Source organism: Wolffia australiana, chromosome 11, assembly GCF_029677425.1.
Source record: "Wolffia australiana isolate 7733 chromosome 11, ASM2967742v1".
Classification (NCBI taxonomy): Eukaryota; Viridiplantae; Streptophyta; class Magnoliopsida; order Alismatales; family Araceae; genus Wolffia; species Wolffia australiana.
The window spans coordinates 14,432,618-14,452,623 of NC_135845.1; the positions used below are offsets into that span (position 1 = coordinate 14,432,618).

At 43.3% G+C, this 20,006-nt stretch overlaps 2 long non-coding RNA genes across 2 annotated transcripts; both read left to right on the forward strand.

Moving 5' to 3' along the window:
• Positions 1–1,613: 1,613 nt before the first annotated feature.
• LOC144709877 (uncharacterized) lies at positions 1,614–5,227 on the forward strand. Its single transcript, XR_013583134.1, has 2 exons — positions 1,614–2,776; positions 4,958–5,227. It is a non-coding gene; the product is annotated as an uncharacterized LOC144709877 (long non-coding RNA).
• Positions 5,228–13,714: 8,487 nt separating this feature from the next.
• On the forward strand, positions 13,715–16,584 carry LOC144709889 (uncharacterized). Its single transcript, XR_013583140.1, has 2 exons — positions 13,715–14,132; positions 16,315–16,584. It is a non-coding gene; the product is annotated as an uncharacterized LOC144709889 (long non-coding RNA).
• Positions 16,585–20,006: the final 3,422 nt, after the last annotated feature.

Consider the following 20,006-nt stretch of genomic DNA (forward strand, 5'->3'; position numbering starts at 1 on the left):
AGTCCACAATTATGACGGAAAAGTGATCCAATAGCCTTATCAATAACCGTCATTTGAATGGTAATACCCTACTAGAAATTTCAAGAACATCTCTAAACATTGGGTGAAGTATGAATGAACTAGGAACAAAATTTACTTCGGGCATGCTATCATGTCTCAAGAAGAAAACTGGATTTTGATCGCAGTATAAATAAGTTGAGTCTGCAGTATTATACAACAAGTTTGAAATAGGCGAAAAAGAGAGACAGACAGACGTAGCGAACGCGAGTTCGACTTATGGAGAGAGAAAGAGAGAGGTGTCAAGACGATTTCAATGCAGAGAGAGAGAAATGTGCCCTGGGCGAGTGCGACTGAGAGAGAGAAACAGAGGTAGCTTTCGAGGGAGAGATTGAATATGAGAGCGCTAGCAAAAGACAGATAGAAAGAGAGAGGGGGTGTCGAACGCGAGTTAGATAGGGAGAGAGCGCGACAGAGAGGGAGAGAGAAAGAAAGAGAACGAGAGAGAGTGAGAGAGAGAGAGAGAGAGAGCGAGCGAGAGAGTGAGCGAAAGAGAGAAAAAGAGAAACAGAGAGAGAGCGAGCGAGAGAGTGAGCGAAAGAGAGAAAAAGAGAAACAGAGAGAGCGAGCGAGAGAGTGAGCGAAAGAGAGAAAAAGAGAAACAGAGAGAGAGCGAGCGAGAGAGTGAGCGAAAGAGAGAAAAAGAGAAAGAGAGAGAGCGAGTGTGTGAGAGAGAGAATAAGAGAGAGCGAGAGAGAGCGAAAGAGCAGAAGAGAAAGAAAGAGATAGAGAGACAGAGCGAAAGAGAACGAGAGAGAGATAGATAGACAGATAGAGAGAGAGATAGATGGATATAGTGAGATCTAGAGAGAGATATATACCAAGAGTGAGTTAGACCGAGAGAGAGAGGGAGAGAGGGATAGAGAGAGAGAGAGAGAGGGAGAGAGGGATAGAGAGAAATAGAGGGAGAGAGAGAGAGAGAGAGAGAGAGAGGGAGAGAGAGAGAGAGAGAGAGAGAGAGAGAGGGAGAGAGAGAGAGAGAGAGAGAGAGAGAGAGAGAGAGAGAGAGAGAGAGAGAGAGAGAGAGAGAGAGAGAGAGAGAGAGAGAGAGAGAGAGAGAGAGAGAGAGAGAGAGAGAGAGAGAGAGAGAGAGAGAGAGAGAGAGAGAGAGAGAGAGAGAGAGAGAGAGAGAGAGAGAGAGAGAGAGAGAGAGAGAGAGAGAGAGAGAGAGAGAGAGAGAGAGAGAGAGAGAGAGAGAGCGAGAGAAAGAAAGAACCTGGCGCAGATCCAACGCTTATACCAGAAAGAGAGCGAGAGAGAGAAACAGAGAAAGAGAGAGGGAGAGAGCGAGAGAAAGAAAGAACCTGGCGCAGATCCAACGCCTATACCAGAAAGAGAGCGAGAGAGAGAAACAGAGAAAGAGAGAGCGAGAGAGCGGGAGAAAGAAAGAACCTGGCGCAGATCCAACGCCTATACCAGAAAGAGAGCGAGAGAGAGAAAGAGAGAGCGAAAGAGATCAAGAGAAATAAAGCGAGAAGGAGAGCAAGAGAAATAAAGAGAGAAAGAGAGCAAGAGAAGAGAGCGCGAAAGCGGGCAAAAGAGATCGAGAGAAAGAAAAAGAGATAGAGAGAGAGAGGTAAAGAGAGCAAGCGAGAAAGACCGGGAAAGAAAGAACCGCGCTCAGATCCAACGCCTATAACAGACCTCCACTCCAACCTCCTCCGCCCCCGGGATCTACGGCAACGGTCGAGTAGATCAAACGAACGCTGTCCATACAAGTGGCCAACCGACGCCGCTCCAAGAGCGAAACTTCAGGGTGGCCATCCGAGGGACCTCTCTCCTCCTCCGTCTAGTGTTTGTTTTCCTCGACCCCTCCACTCTTCCCCCTTCTTTATAACCTGTCCCACCGAGAGCAAGGTCGGCTATCTCTCTCTCTCTCTCTCTCTCTCTCTCTCTCTCTTTCCGTCTCTCTGTTTCTTTGCGAGAACGCAGAAGGGTCGTCGTCGTCGGAGCAGGAAGGGAGGGTCATATCAATCTTCCCGCCGGGGGGCTCCTTGTCGTGGAAACCGATATCCAAACTCCCTCTTCGCACTTGCACCGAAACGAGAGCTGTCGCCTCCTCCTAATCTTCCTCCTTGGCTGGCCTTTGCTGACTATTCCAAGTGCTCTCGGCGACTTGCAGAGGAGAAGTTCCGTCGTCGCCGCCGACCGTGTCGTTGTGAAGAAGAAGAAGAAGAAGCGTCCAACGCCAGCAAGCAAAGGTCTACAGCGTCGAACGCCATCTGCGGCTTTCCTTGGTGGGGGTGTCGCTTACTTCTCAAGATCCCTTCTCGCCTCTCTCTTTCATTGTGGGGCCTTCAACTGAGCGATGATTTTAGAGAGAATTTCTGAATTCCTCTCTAATATCGTCACTGAGTTCAAGGTCCCACAATGAAACAGAGAGGCGGAAAGGAGGCTTGAGAAGTAAGCGAGACACCCACCGGGGACAGTTGTACATGGTGCAGGATCCACAGATTAAGATGGCGCTGTAGTCGCTTTTGTTTGCTGGCGTTCGGGGCATCATTATCAGACTACACGGTCTGCAACGGATTTTCTCCTCTACGAGTCGACGAGATCACTTTCAGTGGCGAGCAAAGGCCTGTCAAAGTGGAAGTTGAGGAGAAGGCCACGGTCTTGGTTCAGTTCAAGGGCAGAGCATAGAGGGAGTCTGCGTATCGATTTCCATGGCAAGAAGCCCGATGTCACTAGAGGGGACGAAGAGGCTGAAGAAGTGGAAATGGTAAAATATCTTCATTCAAAGCTCTGTTGAATATTTAGACTGCGACGTGGCCTAGCATGATCCATTTTCAGGTTTTTACTCGCTCTTATGTTTTAATCTCATTTCGTTAGAAGTCTATTTCAACATGAATAGATCGTAAGGACAATGATGAGGGTTATGATGAGGATGATCATCAAAAGGACGATGATAGGGGTTAGGATGAGGATGATGAGGATAAGGATGATGAGAAAGGTTACGAGGAGGACGCAGATGATAAGGATGATGATGCGGGGTATGATGAGCCTGACGACCATATGGACGATGATAAGGGTTATGATGAGGATGATGATCATATGGACGATGATAAGGGTTATTACGAGGATAATGATAATAATCGGATGATAAGGTTTATGATGAGGATGATGACCATAAGGATGACGATAAGGGGTATCATTTGCAGGACAGGCATATGGAGGATGATAAGGGAATACCATGAGGATGATCATGATAAAGATGATAATAACAGCAATGATGAGGATGAGGAGGATAAGGGCTGTGATGATGATGCTGATCATACAGATAATGATAAGGGGTAAGATGTGGATGATGACAATAATGAGGATGAGGATGATGACAATAATGACGATGAGAATGATGATATATAATATGAAGATAATTATGTTGAAAAGGAGGATGATAAGAGTTATGATGAGGATGGTTATGATAAGGATGTTGATAAAGGTTATTATGGGGATGATGATAAGGTTTATGATGATGATTATGCTGATAAGGGTTATTATGATGATTATGTTGATAAGGGTTATGATGATGATTATGCTGATAAGGAGAATAATGATCATGATGAGGCTGATAAAGCGTTATGGCGAAGATGACAATGATAAGATTGGTGATATGGGTTATAATGAGTATCATGAGGAGAAGGCTAATGATAGTGGTTATGATATGGGTGGAGATAAGTGTTATGGTGAGGATTATAATGATAAGTATGATATTAAGGGTTATAATGAGGATCATTATGACAAGGATGACGAGTGGATATGATGAGGATGATGATCAAGGTTATTATCAGGATGATGGCAAGTGTTACTATCCAGATTATAATGATAAGGTTTATAATGATGATAACGGTTATACTGAGGATCATGATGTTAAGGATGATGATAGTGGGTGTAATGGGGACGAGGATGACAAGGATGATTATAAGGGTTATGATGCGGATGACGATGAAATAAGGCTGATGATGCGTGTGAGGATGAGAAGGTGAATGGTAAGGATGATAATAATGGTTATGATGTGGGTGATAATGACAACTATGATAATAAGGATTATGATAAGGGTGATAATAACAAGGATAATGCTAATGATGATGACATGGGTTATGATGAGGGTAATAATGATAAGGCTGGTGCTAACGTTTATGGTGAGGATGATAGTGACAAGGATGATGATAATGGTTATGATGAGGATGATGATAGGCGTTAGGATGAGCATGACGATAATAAGGGTTATGAGGAAAATGAATATTATAAGGTTTATGGAAAGGATGATGATCATAAGGATGAGGATAAAGGTTGTGATGAGGATAATGATTAGTGGAGTTATGATTAGGATGATGATGATAAGGATGCTGAGACGGGTTATGATAACGATGATGATTATAAGATATGTGATGGGGATGGTTATCATAAGCACGATGATAGGGGTTATGATGAGGATGATGATACTAAGGATGATAATAAAGATGATATTAACGGTTATGATATTGATGATGACGGGGGTTATAATGAGCATGATGATCATAAGCAACATTATAAGGGTTACGATGAGGATGATGATCATAAGAATGATTATAAGGGTTATGATTACGATGGAAATGATAAGGATTATGAGGGAGGAGGGTGTCACAAAACTCTATCTTCTTTTGCATTCACCATCACCCACTCTATCTCCTCATTTTCACAACTATTTATCATCTCTTGCTTTCTCCTCTCTATCTACTCTTGCTTGCAGATTTACATCTTCTCGAGCTATTACCATTGTCTCTTAATATCTAACTTATCTCACTCCCACATCTCTCTCGCCTCTCTGTGTCCTCTCTCTCTTTTTCACTTTTTATCATTTCTAGCTTTTACCTCTGTCCCTCACTGATAAGAATTGTTTTACATTTACCCTTTGATGCAGCATGACTAGATGTGACGGAGCTAGGTGATGACGGGAATTGGATACTGGACGACTAGGGATGACAGGAGAAAACAGACCACAAATCACACGATCGAGTTTGAAAACTAAATCCGGTGAAAATACTGATGGTGCAGCCCCTTTCCTCATCAAGGGCGGGAGTACTGCCTTCAAACACCGTAGTGATGCAAAGCACCAAAATCAATAACTTCGAACGAGCAATCGCTAGAAGATTCAAAGGCCTATTACATCTATTAGCTTGAAGATTCAAAATCCAAATCTAATCCGAAGGCGGTGGATGAACACTGGAATAATACTGGACGAAGAACACGGCACCAAAGAGTGTAGAAGTACCTCGGCACTCAATAGTGCGTGAAGAGGCTGCGGGGAATTCTTGACGCATCGTTGGCGGAACGAATGATGTACGCTTCGAGGGGGTGGCGCAGATCCAACTGGGCGGTTGGGGGGGGGGGGGTCAGGGGGGGAGTCGCCCCTTTGCGGGGTGCGGGACAATGCCCCAACACCTAAATAGTATGCGCGGCGACCAGTGGCTGCGAAGGTGTTCGGGGCCACGGCGGGCGTGGGCTGGTGGCCGCGGATTACTATGCAGGCAGGCGGCATGTGCGGGCTGGTGCATGCGTGGGGCGGGCACCTATGCGGGGCAGACGCTTGTGCGGACGGGAGGCCTGTGTGGGCGAGCGCCTGTGCAGGCGGCCTGGCGGGCAGGCGCCTGCACAGGGGACGTCTGTGCGGCGGCGGCGCCTGCGTGGGGCGTGCGCCTATGCGGGCGGACGCCTGTGCAGGCGGGCGCCAGTGCGGGCGAATGCCTGTGCGAGAGGGCGCTTATGCGGGGCGTCCTGGCGCGGGGCAGCGACCTAGGGCACGGGGCGATATGGATGTGGGGCAGCGGCCAGGGCGCAAGCAGCCAAGGAACTAAAGCTTGAGGCCAGGCGCTAGGCGCGGCGGCCAGGCGCAGGCGGTGGCCAAGGCGCAGTCTTGTGGCGGCGATCATGGCGGCGACAACCAGAACATGATGGGGAGGATGGGGCGAGTATTTGATACGCATGAATTTGTCCTTGCATACATGTATAAAAGTGTCAGATTTAGACAGTAATTCATCAAAAACATCATGAACTTATGCTAATTCTAAGGTGAAATACTGCATTTATGTTAATTTGCACCCTAACCCTAAAATGCATCAATTGATGTGATTATGTGCTTAATCTACGAGGCTAACCCCACTTGACACCCTTGAGGTTAAGTGTTGCCATCTCACGCTTTCATGAGTATTGGAATGCTAGGGACAGGAAATGACACGGACGTGGAGTTAAAAATGAGAAAGTTACAGTGAGTTTAGTGAACAGGGGGGTTTTCTGTAAATTTCCATATAAAGAGGGCGAAAAATAGTGACGCGGAAACCTACCATTTGATCCTTCAATTCTTGTGATATAGATATCTTTTTGCACTGAAATTTTAAATGCAACTTCCTAATGATCATATCTAGCAATTGGTATAAGTTTGGCACGAGTTTGAGTTCCATATAATTTATGAATGTGAAATTGACCAAACTACCCTTTAAACCCTAAAACCCCTACAAATACTATTTTCTTTCTCTCTCTTGGTGCTTTTTGTTCTCCTCTTAGCACCAGGCTACCAGAAGGAACCAGGGCGAGGTCAAGGCCCACTCCTAGCATTGTTTGATGCTCAAGAGTGTTGCGGGAGTGCATTCGACTGGAGGAGCACCGTCGTAGCAGGCCTTGCATCACCCGGTCGAGGACAGACATCAACAACGGGTTTGTGTGTGTTGGTTTGAACGTTTTCCCTACTTGTAAGCCTTCCATGGATATTCAGAAGTGTTAAACCTATTTTGTAGTGGAATTAGTAGTATCTTTTCATAGAAAAATCTTAGTCGCTCTACTCCTTTCTTCTCCAGGTTCTTTCCTTATAGTGTTTGTTTTAATTCCTCAAATCACACAAAACCATCTTCATTGATCACTACTATAGCTATATCTATATTAATAGTCTGCTCCAGAATCTACTTCACTCTCGTTTCAGTCATTTCCTCTCAGTTTTCTTCCTAAATCACCCCTTTAACACTATACGTATCTCCACCCTTTCCCATCCTGCAAACAATCTAACCTCATACTTAAGCTCCCTGAGGTTCGACCCTTGCTTAATGCCTATACTAAGTGAGGAAAAAAATAAACTTATTGTATGAAACTCGGTTCTCACCAACGATCGTTACCACCTTAAATCGAGTTCATCAGTATTCCAAGAAGAAAAAACTTCAATGCTTGAAATAAACTCGTTAAATGTTTCTTCCAACATTGGCCTACATATAGGCCTTGGAGGAAAGAGAAAATACGAGAAATGACATTAAATAAAAGCTGACGAGGTGTAATCGTGTCACATCAAAGGGAAATTCTGGATCTGTCGTTGACGACGTGTCATGATGCGTGACAGGACGTGTGTAGGTGGACACGTGATTGATGCCGGTGCGTTGACTTGGTCGTTATCAGGTCAATTCTGTAGCTGATGTTTGCGACGAGTCTGGATGCGAGGCGTCTCAAATCAGGCTTGCATGGGTGCTTAAAACGAAACCCCTTTCCTTATTTATATTTCACTTAAGGGTTTTCTCAAAAAACCTCCAAAGCAAAATATATCCAATGAAGAGTGTCTTGATGGTGAGGAGATCTTCAAGATTTTCAAGAAGATGTAGAGATCTAAGTGCCGAGTGATCGCGTGGATACTTCTAGAGGCCGGAGGCCTGAACGGATTCAGAACAATCTCGGAGAGGCAAAGACAAGCATGGAACGAGTTCCCCAAAAGGTACTTTCAATGCTTTGGTTTAATTATTGATTGTGAATCGATCGACACGCTTTCGCATCCATGGAACATGTTTTCCACAGCCGAACCAAGGCACTGAACCCAAAAGTGGCTTATCACAACGTCAAGAAAGAGAGAATCTTCTTCCTGGATCAAACCTGTTATGTGCTTTATATTTCTTTGTATTTGAATTTTTAGTGTAATTTGGACATTCTTAAGTTAATTTCTTCATCATTATTATCTCTGGGCTCGAGCAGGATGTACAAGCCCTTATTGAGATTGAGAGGAGAGATTGTGAAATTTACCTAGCTAGTCCATTTCCACATTAAAGAAATTATAAAAATTTTGATTTTTAGGAGATATTAGATTCCCTTTAGGATCTAATAGTTAGTAAATTTTGATACCAAAACCACCAAAATAAACTAAAACCAAATCAGGTTTTCTTCTATCCCCTCTAATTGACCCCTTTGAACCGTGTTACCGGATCAACGAAGACAATCTAGAGCTCCCTACTTCTTCTATTCTTTTCATCTCTTCTACCCCCTTTTCTAAACTTTTCATCTAATTAGAGTAATTTGATCTTCATTCAAGATTAAATTTTCTGTAACTAGGATCAAATTATTCACGCATATCACAATACCTTACTAGCTTCCCTTGGACGATATCTCTACTTATCACTATGCATCTTAAGTTAGGGTTTGAAAAATTTTATTGTACAAGCGAAATCAACAACGACAACAGTTTTAAAAGTAAAAAAATTCACCCCTATTTTTGGCTTAATAATGGGCGCCGTTGACGGGGAAGCCACGCTAAGCAAATTCAGTTGGTTTTCATTTTTATAAATTCAGTGCTTTAAAATTTTCTTCATAATCTTTTTGATTTAATTTTTTATAAAGTGATTATTTTTAATCTAATATTATATTCTTGCACAGCATTTTATTGCTTATAATAGACAATATTTTCGAACCATATGAAGCAACCATGTCTCACTGTTATGGGCAAAGTTCTCATTATCATGAGTAGCATCAAGATTATCACCATGACCATTGTCTTCATAAAAGTTCACAATATGAATATTTTCTTGATCATAGAGATTTCTTGCATCATGGTGAAAAAATACATTGTGACATCAATCCTTATATGTATGATTGTGATCATTCACATGAGGCCTTCCCCAATTATCATGTGCGTTCATATCATCTGAAATCTACACAGTCAACGACCCCTAATTTTTCTATCTACAAATCCCATGATCATGACTTACACAGTAATGCCAACCCCCCTTTAGACAGTCCACATTATGAGTGGGGGCAATCACCATCATCTGGATCTTCATCTACAAGTTTACTGCAAAATGCGTCAGCTTCATTTGCCAAAGAGCATCATTATTCATTAAGTACAATAATGGCATAGCTAATTTTGATGCCGATAACTGTCTAGCTAAATGTTTGGCTCTCCTCAAGCATTATCGTAGATGTGATTCGTCGCCATTTAACGAATCGAACAGGGGCTAATCTAACGGAAGAAAACAACTGAAAAAAACGAAAACTATTTTATGAGGCTCACAAAATATAAATTGAAATTAATCTAAGTTATTCAGATTTTATAGAATAATTCTGAGATTTGTAGTAGGACTTTATAGTAGAAAAATAATAATTAATGCTTGCTTAAAATATCTTAGGTTGGAGTTTGAGAGCGTGGTGTGATGGTAGACGAAGATTGACGCGAGTGGAAGGGAGCAGATAAAAGATATATTGTGCTGTTTGTGACAGAGATGATGACATACATGTGCCGAAGAACAGCGGAGCGAGAGCGTGTGATGAATATGTCGCCATCGCCGGTTCCATAGAGATGGAGGCGGATATGGCCCAACGCGAGGCGGAGTCGAATGGGGTTTGAGAGAGAGGGGAACCCTAGGGTATGAGTGATGACAACCTAGGGAAATGGACAAAGGTCTAAGTTTGAAAAAGATAAAGTCCACATTAACCCTGAATAGGTCAGTTGACATCTGTCCTTTAGTCCATGGCTTCTGGAGTAGAAGAACAGACCCAGATGAGATTTTAAATGAGCAAATCACTGTGCAAACATAATTAGGAACAAATCCAAGGGTGTCTTTTTTAAACAAGATCTCGACAAAGGTTCCTAAGTTTATCAGCGCAGTAGATAAGAAGGTGCATAGCAGTTTCGACCGGGGTTCTATTTATAGATCCAACACGGTGGATGGATAAATGCGGGAAATGTGGAACTAACCTCAATATTTCAACTGAAAATCCCTTCTAGATCATTAGATACATCGTTTTAATTAGAAGCGATCTGAGCCATCCAATTTTTTCTGTTCTTCAAGAAAAAACTTGTATGACAGATTGAATACATGGCACTAACTCCTAGGAGCTGAAAAATTCAAATAATAATTAGAAATTCATTAAATAAATTTTAAATATATTTTATGAATTATAAAGCAATTTTCCTAATGAATGTAATTTTAGAAAGTTCTATAAAAAATAAATAAAATCCATAAAAATTCAGAATATCATATAAAAAAATAGTAAACCCCTTCAAATATTGAAAAATATTTAATCTAAATAACTAATTGCTGACGTTAAATTATTTTATCCATGAAAATATTGTCTAAGAATTATAATAAAATACCATACAGCCAAGAGAAGCTTAAATTCTTCATAAAAGTGAAATAAATCGTTTCAAGATTTAATAACATGGATTTAGGAAAAATTGAAGGAGAATGAACACCTTACTACAGGATCACATGTTTTTCACAAAGCACACAGTTGGAAACGCAAACCAAAACAAACGCCAACAAATCACATGTTTGACCTGTTCGTTCGTAGAGGACAGAATACGAATTTCCCATCTCTAGTTTTATTATCCAACTTTGTGTTATTTCCAAAAGGTTTGCGCCTCTTTCCTCCGTTATTGGGCCAGCGGATCTAGATATTTAAAGAGTTTGCGCCAATAAAGAGTTTCGTTCCAAAAGCTAGACGGATATTTAAAGCCCAATAAGGGAATATGCATATATGAAGTTTGTCTAAAATGCGAGAAGGAATTCAAATCTTTCCGTCGTGGCCGGCAGGGAAGGATCGAAGAGGACATGTTCGGCGCTCGAATTTCTCGGAATGCTGTCATTTTATATTTCGATGACTTTGCTGAATGCTGTTCTTCTTTCAGAAGCAAATTTGTCGATTTCACCGTCGATTTTTTTCTGATTCGATTGGCGGAAGCCGCGAGGCGATGAACCGTGGCTTGCTCAGACCTGGAAGCCGGAAGTTTTCCTTCCTGGACTGGCGAATCGGAAGTTTTCCTTCTGGGCTTGTATCTTTGGCATCGTCTTCGTCTCTCTCGTTCTCGGCTGTTCAACGCATCTGTTTGCGCATTTTAAAAAGGTCGTCATTTTTCCGCCCCAGTTGGTTAGGATTAATAAGTTTGGCGCTTCGCGGTCATCACTGGGACCATATAGAATCATAATTTTGAAGTACAGGAAACCATAGTTTCTCCCGGGAAAACGTTGCGGAGATGATCTTAATTCTCGAATTTTCAGCTAACGCCTCTCATTCACTAACCGTGACCGCAGGTCAAGGGAGAATTACGTGAATTGTCAATTCAACGTTGAATTGCGTTCGAATTTCACTCACGTTACATGGTGGCTTGAATAGGCCGTTAAGTTTGTGTCGCGTCTGTCTCGTTTGCGCAGATTTATTAGTAAGTAAGTGGGGTTTCCATTCGGTTCTAGGGATGCAGAGAGAAAAGTGTTTTGTAGCTCAAATTATCTCTGCGGTGCTTTTATTTGTGCCGAGTTTGTATTTTTTTTAGTTTTCAGGTACGTAAGAAAACTGTACTTGGTGTCTTTCGGAGTCTTTACGTGCAATCATGGATGCAAGTGGAATGTTAAAACAAGGGTACAAGAAGAGCTCCACCCACAGAGCACTTCTTTAATCGGCCATTTACTGTGTGAGCTTATTCGATGTTTGAGCTGAATGCTGATCTTCTTTCGGAATCTAATTTTTCATATTTTATTGTCGCATTTTTCCTGATTTGATCGCCGGAAGACACGAGGCGACGAACCGTGGATTGCTAGGATAACAGGATTTTGGTCGCCGGGTGAATCTGCATTATTTACACCAGAAGTCTAAATATCGAATAAGAGCGAGAGGGAGAGGCCAAAAGAGAGAGAAAGAGAGCACAAAAGAGAGAGGGATGAGAAGGTGTGGGATGAGAGCTCGATAGGAGGAGAGAAGAAGAGCACGAGAGAGAGAGAGGGAGGTGTCGAACGAGAGTTCCTTTGGGATTGAGAGAGACCGCAAGAGAGAGAAACAGAACAAGAGAGCGAGAGAGGGCGAGAGAAAGAGAGAGAAACAGCGCAAGAGAGCGAGAGAGAGAGAGCGAAAAAAGGAGAGAGCGCGAGAGCGAGAGAGCGAGGGAAAGAAAGAGCCTGGCGCCGATCCAAGGCTTATACCAGAAAGAGAGCGAGAGAGAGAAACAGAGAAAGAGAGAGCGAGATATATAGAGAGAGAGAGCGCGAAAAGGAGATAACGAGAGCGAGAGAGCGACCGAGCGAGAGAGCGAGGGAAAGAACCTGGCGCAGATCCAACGCTTATACCAGAAAGAGAGCGAGAGAGAGAAACAGAGAAAGAGAGAGGGAGAGAGCGAGAGAAAGAAAGAACCTGGCGCAGATCCAACGCTTATACGAGAAAGAGAGCGAGAGAGAGAAACAGAGAAAGAGAGAGGGAGAGAGGGAGCGAAAGAAAGAACCTGGCGCAGATCCAACGCCTATACCAGAAAGAGAGCGAGAGAGAGAGAAACAGAGAAAGAGAGAGGGAGAGAGCGAGAGAAAGAAAGAACCTGGCGCAGATCCAACGCCTATACCAGAAAGAGAGCGAGAGAGAGAAACAGAGAAAGAGAGAGGGAGAGAGCGAGAGAAAGAAAGAACCTGGCGCAGATCCAACGCCTATACCAGAAAGAGAGCGAGAGAGAGAAACAGAGAAAGAGAGAGCGAGAGAGCGGGAGAAAGAAAGAACCTGGCGCAGATCCAACGCCTATACCAGAAAGAGAGCGAGAGAGAGAAAGAGAGAGCGAAAGAGATCAAGAGAAATAAAGCGAGAAGGAGAGCAAGAGAAATAAAGAGAGAAAGAGAGCAAGAGAAGAGAGCGCGAAAGCGGGCAAAAGAGATCGAGAGAAAGAAAAAGAGATAGAGAGAGAGAGGTAAAGAGAGCAAGCGAGAAAGACCGGGAAAGAAAGAACCGCGCTCAGATCCAACGCCTATAACAGACCTCCACTCCAACCTCCTCCGCCCCCGGGATCTACGGCAACGGTCGAGTAGATCAAACGAACGCTGTCCATACAAGTGGCCAACCGACGCCGCTCCAAGAGCGAAACTTCAGGGTGGCCATCCGAGGGACCTCTCTCCTCCTCCGTCTAGTGTTTGTTTTCCTCGACCCCTCCACTCTTCCCCCTTCTTTATAACCTGTCCCACCGAGAGCAAGGTCGGCTATCTCTCTCTCTCTCTCTCTCTCTCTCTCTCTCTTTCCGTCTCTCTGTTTCTTTGCGAGAACGCAGAAGGGTCGTCGTCGTCGGAGCAGGAAGGGAGGGTCATATCAATCTTCCCGCCGGGGGGCTCCTTGTCGTGGAAACCGATATCCAAACTCCCTCTTCGCACTTGCACCGAAACGAGAGCTGTCGCCTCCTCCTAATCTTCCTCCTTGGCTGGCCTTTGCTGACTATTCCAAGTGCTCTCGGCGACTTGCAGAGGAGAAGTTCCGTCGTCGCCGCCGACCGTGTCGTTGTGAAGAAGAAGAAGAAGCGTCCAACGCCAGCAAGCAAAGGTCTACAGCGTCGAACGCCATCTGCGGCTTTCCTTGGTGGGGGTGTCGCTTACTTCTCAAGATCCCTTCTCGCCTCTCTCTTTCATTGTGGGGCCTTCAACTGAGCGATGATTTTAGAGAGAATTTCTGAATTCCTCTCTAATATCGTCACTGAGTTCAAGGTCCCACAATGAAACAGAGAGGCGGAAAGGAGGCTTGAGAAGTAAGCGAGACACCCACCGGGGACAGTTGTACATGGTGCAGGATCCACAGATTAAGATGGCGCTGTAGTCGCTTTTGTTTGCTGGCGTTCGGGGCATCATTATCAGACTACACGGTCTGCAACGGATTTTCTCCTCTACGAGTCGACGAGATCACTTTCAGTGGCGAGCAAAGGCCTGTCAAAGTGGAAGTTGAGGAGAAGGCCACGGTCTTGGTTCAGTTCAAGGGCAGAGCATAGAGGGAGTCTGCGTATCGATTTCCATGGCAAGAAGCCCGATGTCACTAGAGGGGACGAAGAGGCTGAAGAAGTGGAAATGGTAAAATATCTTCATTCAAAGCTCTGTTGAATATTTAGACTGCGACGTGGCCTAGCATGATCCATTTTCAGGTTTTTACTCGCTCTTATGTTTTAATCTCATTTCGTTAGAAGTCTATTTCAACATGAATAGATCGTAAGGACAATGATGAGGGTTATGATGAGGATGATCATCAAAAGGACGATGATAGGGGTTAGGATGAGGATGATGAGGATAAGGATGATGAGAAAGGTTACGAGGAGGACGCAGATGATAAGGATGATGATGCGGGGTATGATGAGCCTGACGACCATATGGACGATGATAAGGGTTATGATGAGGATGATGATCATATGGACGATGATAAGGGTTATTACGAGGATAATGATAATAATCGGATGATAAGGTTTATGATGAGGATGATGACCATAAGGATGACGATAAGGGGTATCATTTGCAGGACGGGCATATGGAGGATGATAAGGGAATACCATGAGGATGATCATGATAAAGATGATAATAACAGCAATGATGAGGATGAGGAGGATAAGGGCTGTGATGATGATGCTGATCATACAGATAATGATAAGGAGTAAGAAGTGGATGATGACAATAATGAGGATGAGGATGATGACAATAATGACGATGAGAATGATGATATATAATATGAAGATAATTATGTTGAAAAGGAGGATGATAAGAGTTATGATGAGGATGGTTATGATAAGGATGTTGATAAAGGTTATTATGGGGATGATGATAAGGTTTATGATGATGATTATGCTGATAAGGGTTATTATGATGATTATGTTGATAAGGGTTATGATGATGATTATGCTGATAAGGAGAATAATGATCATGATGAGGCTGATAAGCGTTATGGCGAAGATGACAATGATAAGATTGGTGATATGGGTTATAATGAGTATCATGAGGAGAAGGCTAATGATAGTGGTTATGATATGGGTGGAGATAAGTGTTATGGTGAGGATTATAATGATAAGTATGATATTAAGGGTTATAATGAGGATCATTATGACAAGGATGACGAGAGTGGATATGATGAGGATGATGATCAAGGTTATTATCAGGATGATGGCAAGTGTTACTATCCAGATTATAATGATAAGGTTTATAATGATGATAACGGTTATACTGAGGATCATGATGTTAAGGATGATGATAGTGGGTGTAATGGGGACGAGGATGACAAGGATGATTATAAGGGTTATGATGCGGATGACGATGAAATAAGGCTGATGATGCGTGTGAGGATGAGAAGGTGAATGGTAAGGATGATAATAATGGTTATGATGTGGGTGATAATGACAACTATGATAATAAGGATTATGATAAGGGTGATAATAACAAGGATAATGCTAATGATGATGACATGGGTTATGATGAGGGTAATAATGATAAGGCTGGTGCTAACGTTTATGGTGAGGATGATAGTGACAAGGATGATGATAATGGTTATGATGAGGATGATGATAGGCGTTAGGATGAGCATGACGATAATAAGGGTTATGAGGAAAATGAATATTATAAGGTTTATGGAAAGGATGATGATCATAAGGATGAGGATAAAGGTTGTGATGAGGATAATGATTAGTGGAGTTATGATTAGGATGATGATGATAAGGATGCTGAGACGGGTTATGATAACGATGATGATTATAAGATATGTGATGGGGATGGTTATCATAAGCACGATGATAGGGGTTATGATGAGGATGATGATACTAAGGATGATAATAAAGATGATATTAACGGTTATGATATTGATGATGACGGGGGTTATAATGATCATGATGATCATAAGCAACATTATAAGGGTTACGATGAGGATGATGATCATAAGAATGATTATAAGGGTTATGATTACGATGGAAATGATAAGGATTATGAGGGAGGAGGGTGTCACAAAACTCTATCTTCTTTTGCATTCACCATCACCCACTCTATCTCCTCATTTTCACAACTATTTATCATCTCTTGCTTTCTCCTCTCTATCTACTCTTGCTTGCAGATTTACATCTTCTCGAGCTATTACCATTGTCTCTTAATATCTAACTTATCTCACTCCCACATCTCTCTCGCCTCTCTGTGTCCTCTCTCTCTTTTTCACTTTTTATCATTTCTAGCTTTTACCTCTGTCCCTCACTGATAAGAATTGTTTTACATTTACCCTTTGATGCAGCATGACTAGATGTGACGGAGCTAGGTGATGACGGGAATTGGATACTGGACGACTAGGGATGACAGGAGAAAACAGACCACAAATCACACGATCGAGTTTGAAAACTAAATCCGGTGAAAATACTGATGGTGCAGCCCCTTTCCTCATCAAGGGCGGGAGTACTGCCTTCAAACACCGTAGTGATGCAAAGCACCAAAATCAATAACTTCGAACGAGCAATCGCTAGAAGATTCAAAGGCCTATTACATCTATTAGCTTGAAGATTCAAAATCCAAATCTAATCCGAAGGCGGTGGATGAACACTGGAATAATACTGGACGAAGAACACGGCACCAAAGAGTGTAGAAGTACCTCGGCACTCAATAGTGCGTGAAGAGGCTGCGGGGAATTCTTGACGCATCGTTGGCGGAACGAATGATGTACGCTTCGATAGGGTGTCGCAGATCCAACTAGGCGGTCAGTTGGGGGGGGGTCATGGGGGGAGTCGCCCCTTTGCGGGGTGCGGGACAATGCCCCAACACCTAAATAGTATGCGCGGCGACCAGTGGCTGCGAAGGTGTTCGGGGCCACGGCGGGCGTGGGCTGGTGGCCGCGGATTACTATGCAGGCAGGCGGCATGTGCGGGCTGGTGCATGCGTGGGGCGGGCACCTATGCGGGGCAGACGCTTGTGCGGACGGGAGGCCTGTGTGGGCGAGCGCCTGTGCAGGCGGCCTGGCGGGCAGGCGCCTGCACAGGGGGGACGTCTGTGCGGGCGGGCGCCTGCGTGGGGCGTGCGCCTATGCGGGCGGACGCCTGTGCAGGCGGGCGCCAGTGCGGGCGAATGCCTGTGCGAGCGGGCGCTTATGCGGGGCGTCCTGGCGCGGGGCAGCGACCTAGGGCACGGGGCGATATGGATGTGGGGCAGCGGCCAAGGGCGCAAGCAGCCAAGGAACTAAAGCTTGGAGGCCAGAGCGCTAGGCGCGGGCGGCCAGGGCGCAGGGCGGTGGCCAAGGGCGCAGTGCGCGGCGGCGATCATGGGCGGCGACAACCAGAACATGATGGGGAGGATGGGGCGAGTATTTGATACGCATGAATTTGTCCTTGCATACATGTATAAAAGTGTCAGATTTAGACAGTAATTCATCAAAAACATCATGAACTTATGCTAATTCTAAGGTGAAATACTGCATTTATGTTAATTTGCACCCTAACCCTAAAATGCATCAATTGATGTGATTATGTGCTTAATCTACGAGGCTAACCCCACTTGACACCCTTGAGGTTAAGTGTTGCCATCTCACGCTTTCATGAGTATTGGAATGCTAGGGGACAGGAAATGACACGCGGACGTGGAGTTAAAAATGAGAAAGTTACAGTGAGTTTAGTGAACAGGGGGGTTTTCTGTAAATTTCCATATAAAGAGGGCGAAAAATAGTGACGCGGAAACCTACCATTTGATCCTTCAATTCTTGTGATATAGATATCTTTTTGCACTGAAATTTTAAATGCAACTTCCTAATGATCATATCTAGCAATTGGTATAAGTTTGGCACGAGTTTGAGTTCCATATAATTTATGAATGTGAAATTGACCAAACTACCCTTTAAACCCTAAAACCCCTACAAATACTATTTTCTTTCTCTCTCTTGGTGCTTTTTGTTCTCCTCTTAGCACCAGGCTACCAGAAGGAACCAGGGCGAGGTCAAGGCCCACTCCTAGCATTGTTTGATGCTCAAGAGTGTTGCGGGAGTGCATTCGAGTGGAGGAGCACCGTCGTAGCAGGCCTTGCATCACCCGGTCGAGGACAGACATCAACAACGGGTTTGTGTGTGTTGGTTTGAACGTTTTCCCTACTTGTAAGCCTTCCATGGATATTCAGAAGTGTTAAACCTATTTTGTAGTGGAATTAGTAGTATCTTTTCATAGAAAAATCTTAGTCGCTCTACTCCTTTCTTCTCCAGGTTCTTTCCTTATAGTGTTTGTTTTAATTCCTCAAATCACACAAAACCATCTTCATTGATCACTACTATAGCTATATCTATATTAATAGTCTGCTCCAGAATCTACTTCACTCTCGTTTCAGTCATTTCCTCTCAGTTTTCTTCCTAAATCACCCCTCTAACACTATACGTATCTCCACCCTTTCCCATCCTGCAAACAATCTAACCTCATACTTAAGCTCCCTGAGGTTCGACCCTTGCTTAATGCCTATACTAAGTGAGGAAAAAAATAAACTTATTGTATGAAACTCGGTTCTCACCAACGATCGTTACCACCTTAAATCGAGTTCATCAGTATTCCAAGAAGAAAAAACTTCAATGCTTGAAATAAACTCGTTAAATGTTTCTTCCAACATTGGCCTACATATAGGCCTTGGAGGAAAGAGAAAATACGAGAAATGACATTAAATAAAAGCTGACGAGGTGTAATCGTGTCACATCAAAGGGAAATTCTGGATCTGTCGTTGACGACGTGTCATGATGCGTGACAGGGCGTGTGTAGGTGGACACGTGATTGATGCCGGTGCGTTGACTTGGTCGTTATCAGGTCAATTCTGTAGCTGATGTTTGCGACGAGTCTGGATGCGAGGCGTCTCAAATCCGGCTTGCATGGGTGCTGAAAACGAAACCCCTTTGCTTATTTATGTTTCACTTAAGGTTTTCTCAAAAACCTCCAAAGCAAAATATATCCAATGAAGAGTGTCTTGATGGTGAGGAGATCTTCAAGATTTTCAAGAAGATGTAGAGATCTAAGTGCCGAGTGATCGCGTGGATACTTCTAGAGGCCGGAGGCCTGAGGATTCAGAACAATCTCGGAGAGGCAAAGACAAGCATGGAACGAGTTCCCCAAAAGGTACTTTCAATGCTTTGGTTTAATTATTGATTGTGAATCGATCGACACGCTTTCGCATCCATGGAACATGTTTTCCACAGCCGAACCAAGGCACTGAACCCAAAAGTGGCTTATCACAACGTCAAGAAAGAGAGAATCTTCTTCCTGGATCAAACCTGTTATGTGCTTTATATTTCTTTGTATTTGAATTTTTAGTGTAATTTGGACATTCTTAAGTTAATTTCTTCATCATTATTATCTCTGGGCTCGAGCAGGATGTACAAGCCCTTATTGAGATTGAGAGGAGAGATTGTGAAATTTACCTAGCTAGTCCATTTCCACATTAAAGAAATTATAAAAATTTTGATTTTTAGGAGATATTAGATTCCCTTTAGGATCTAATAGTTAGTAAATTTTGATACCAAAACCACCAAAATAAACTAAAACCAAATCAGGTTTTCTTCTATCCCCTCTAATTGACCCCTTTGAACCGTGTTACCGGATCAACGAAGACAATCTAGAGCTCCCTACTTCTTCTATTCTTTTCATCTCTTCTACCCCCTTTTCTAAACTTTTCATCTAATTAGAGTAATTTGATCTTCATTCAAGATTAAATTTTCTGTAACTAGGATCAAATTATTCACGCATATCACAATACCTTACTAGCTTCCCTTGGACGATATCTCTACTTATCACTATGCATCTTAAGTTAGGGTTTGAAAAATTTTATTGTACAAGCGAAATCAACAACGACAACAGTTTTAAAAGTAAAAAAATTCACCCTATTTTTGGCTTAATAATGGGCGTCGTTGACGGGAAGCAACGCTAGCAAAATTCAGTTGGTTTTCATTTCTATCCATTGAGCGCTTTAAAATTGTGT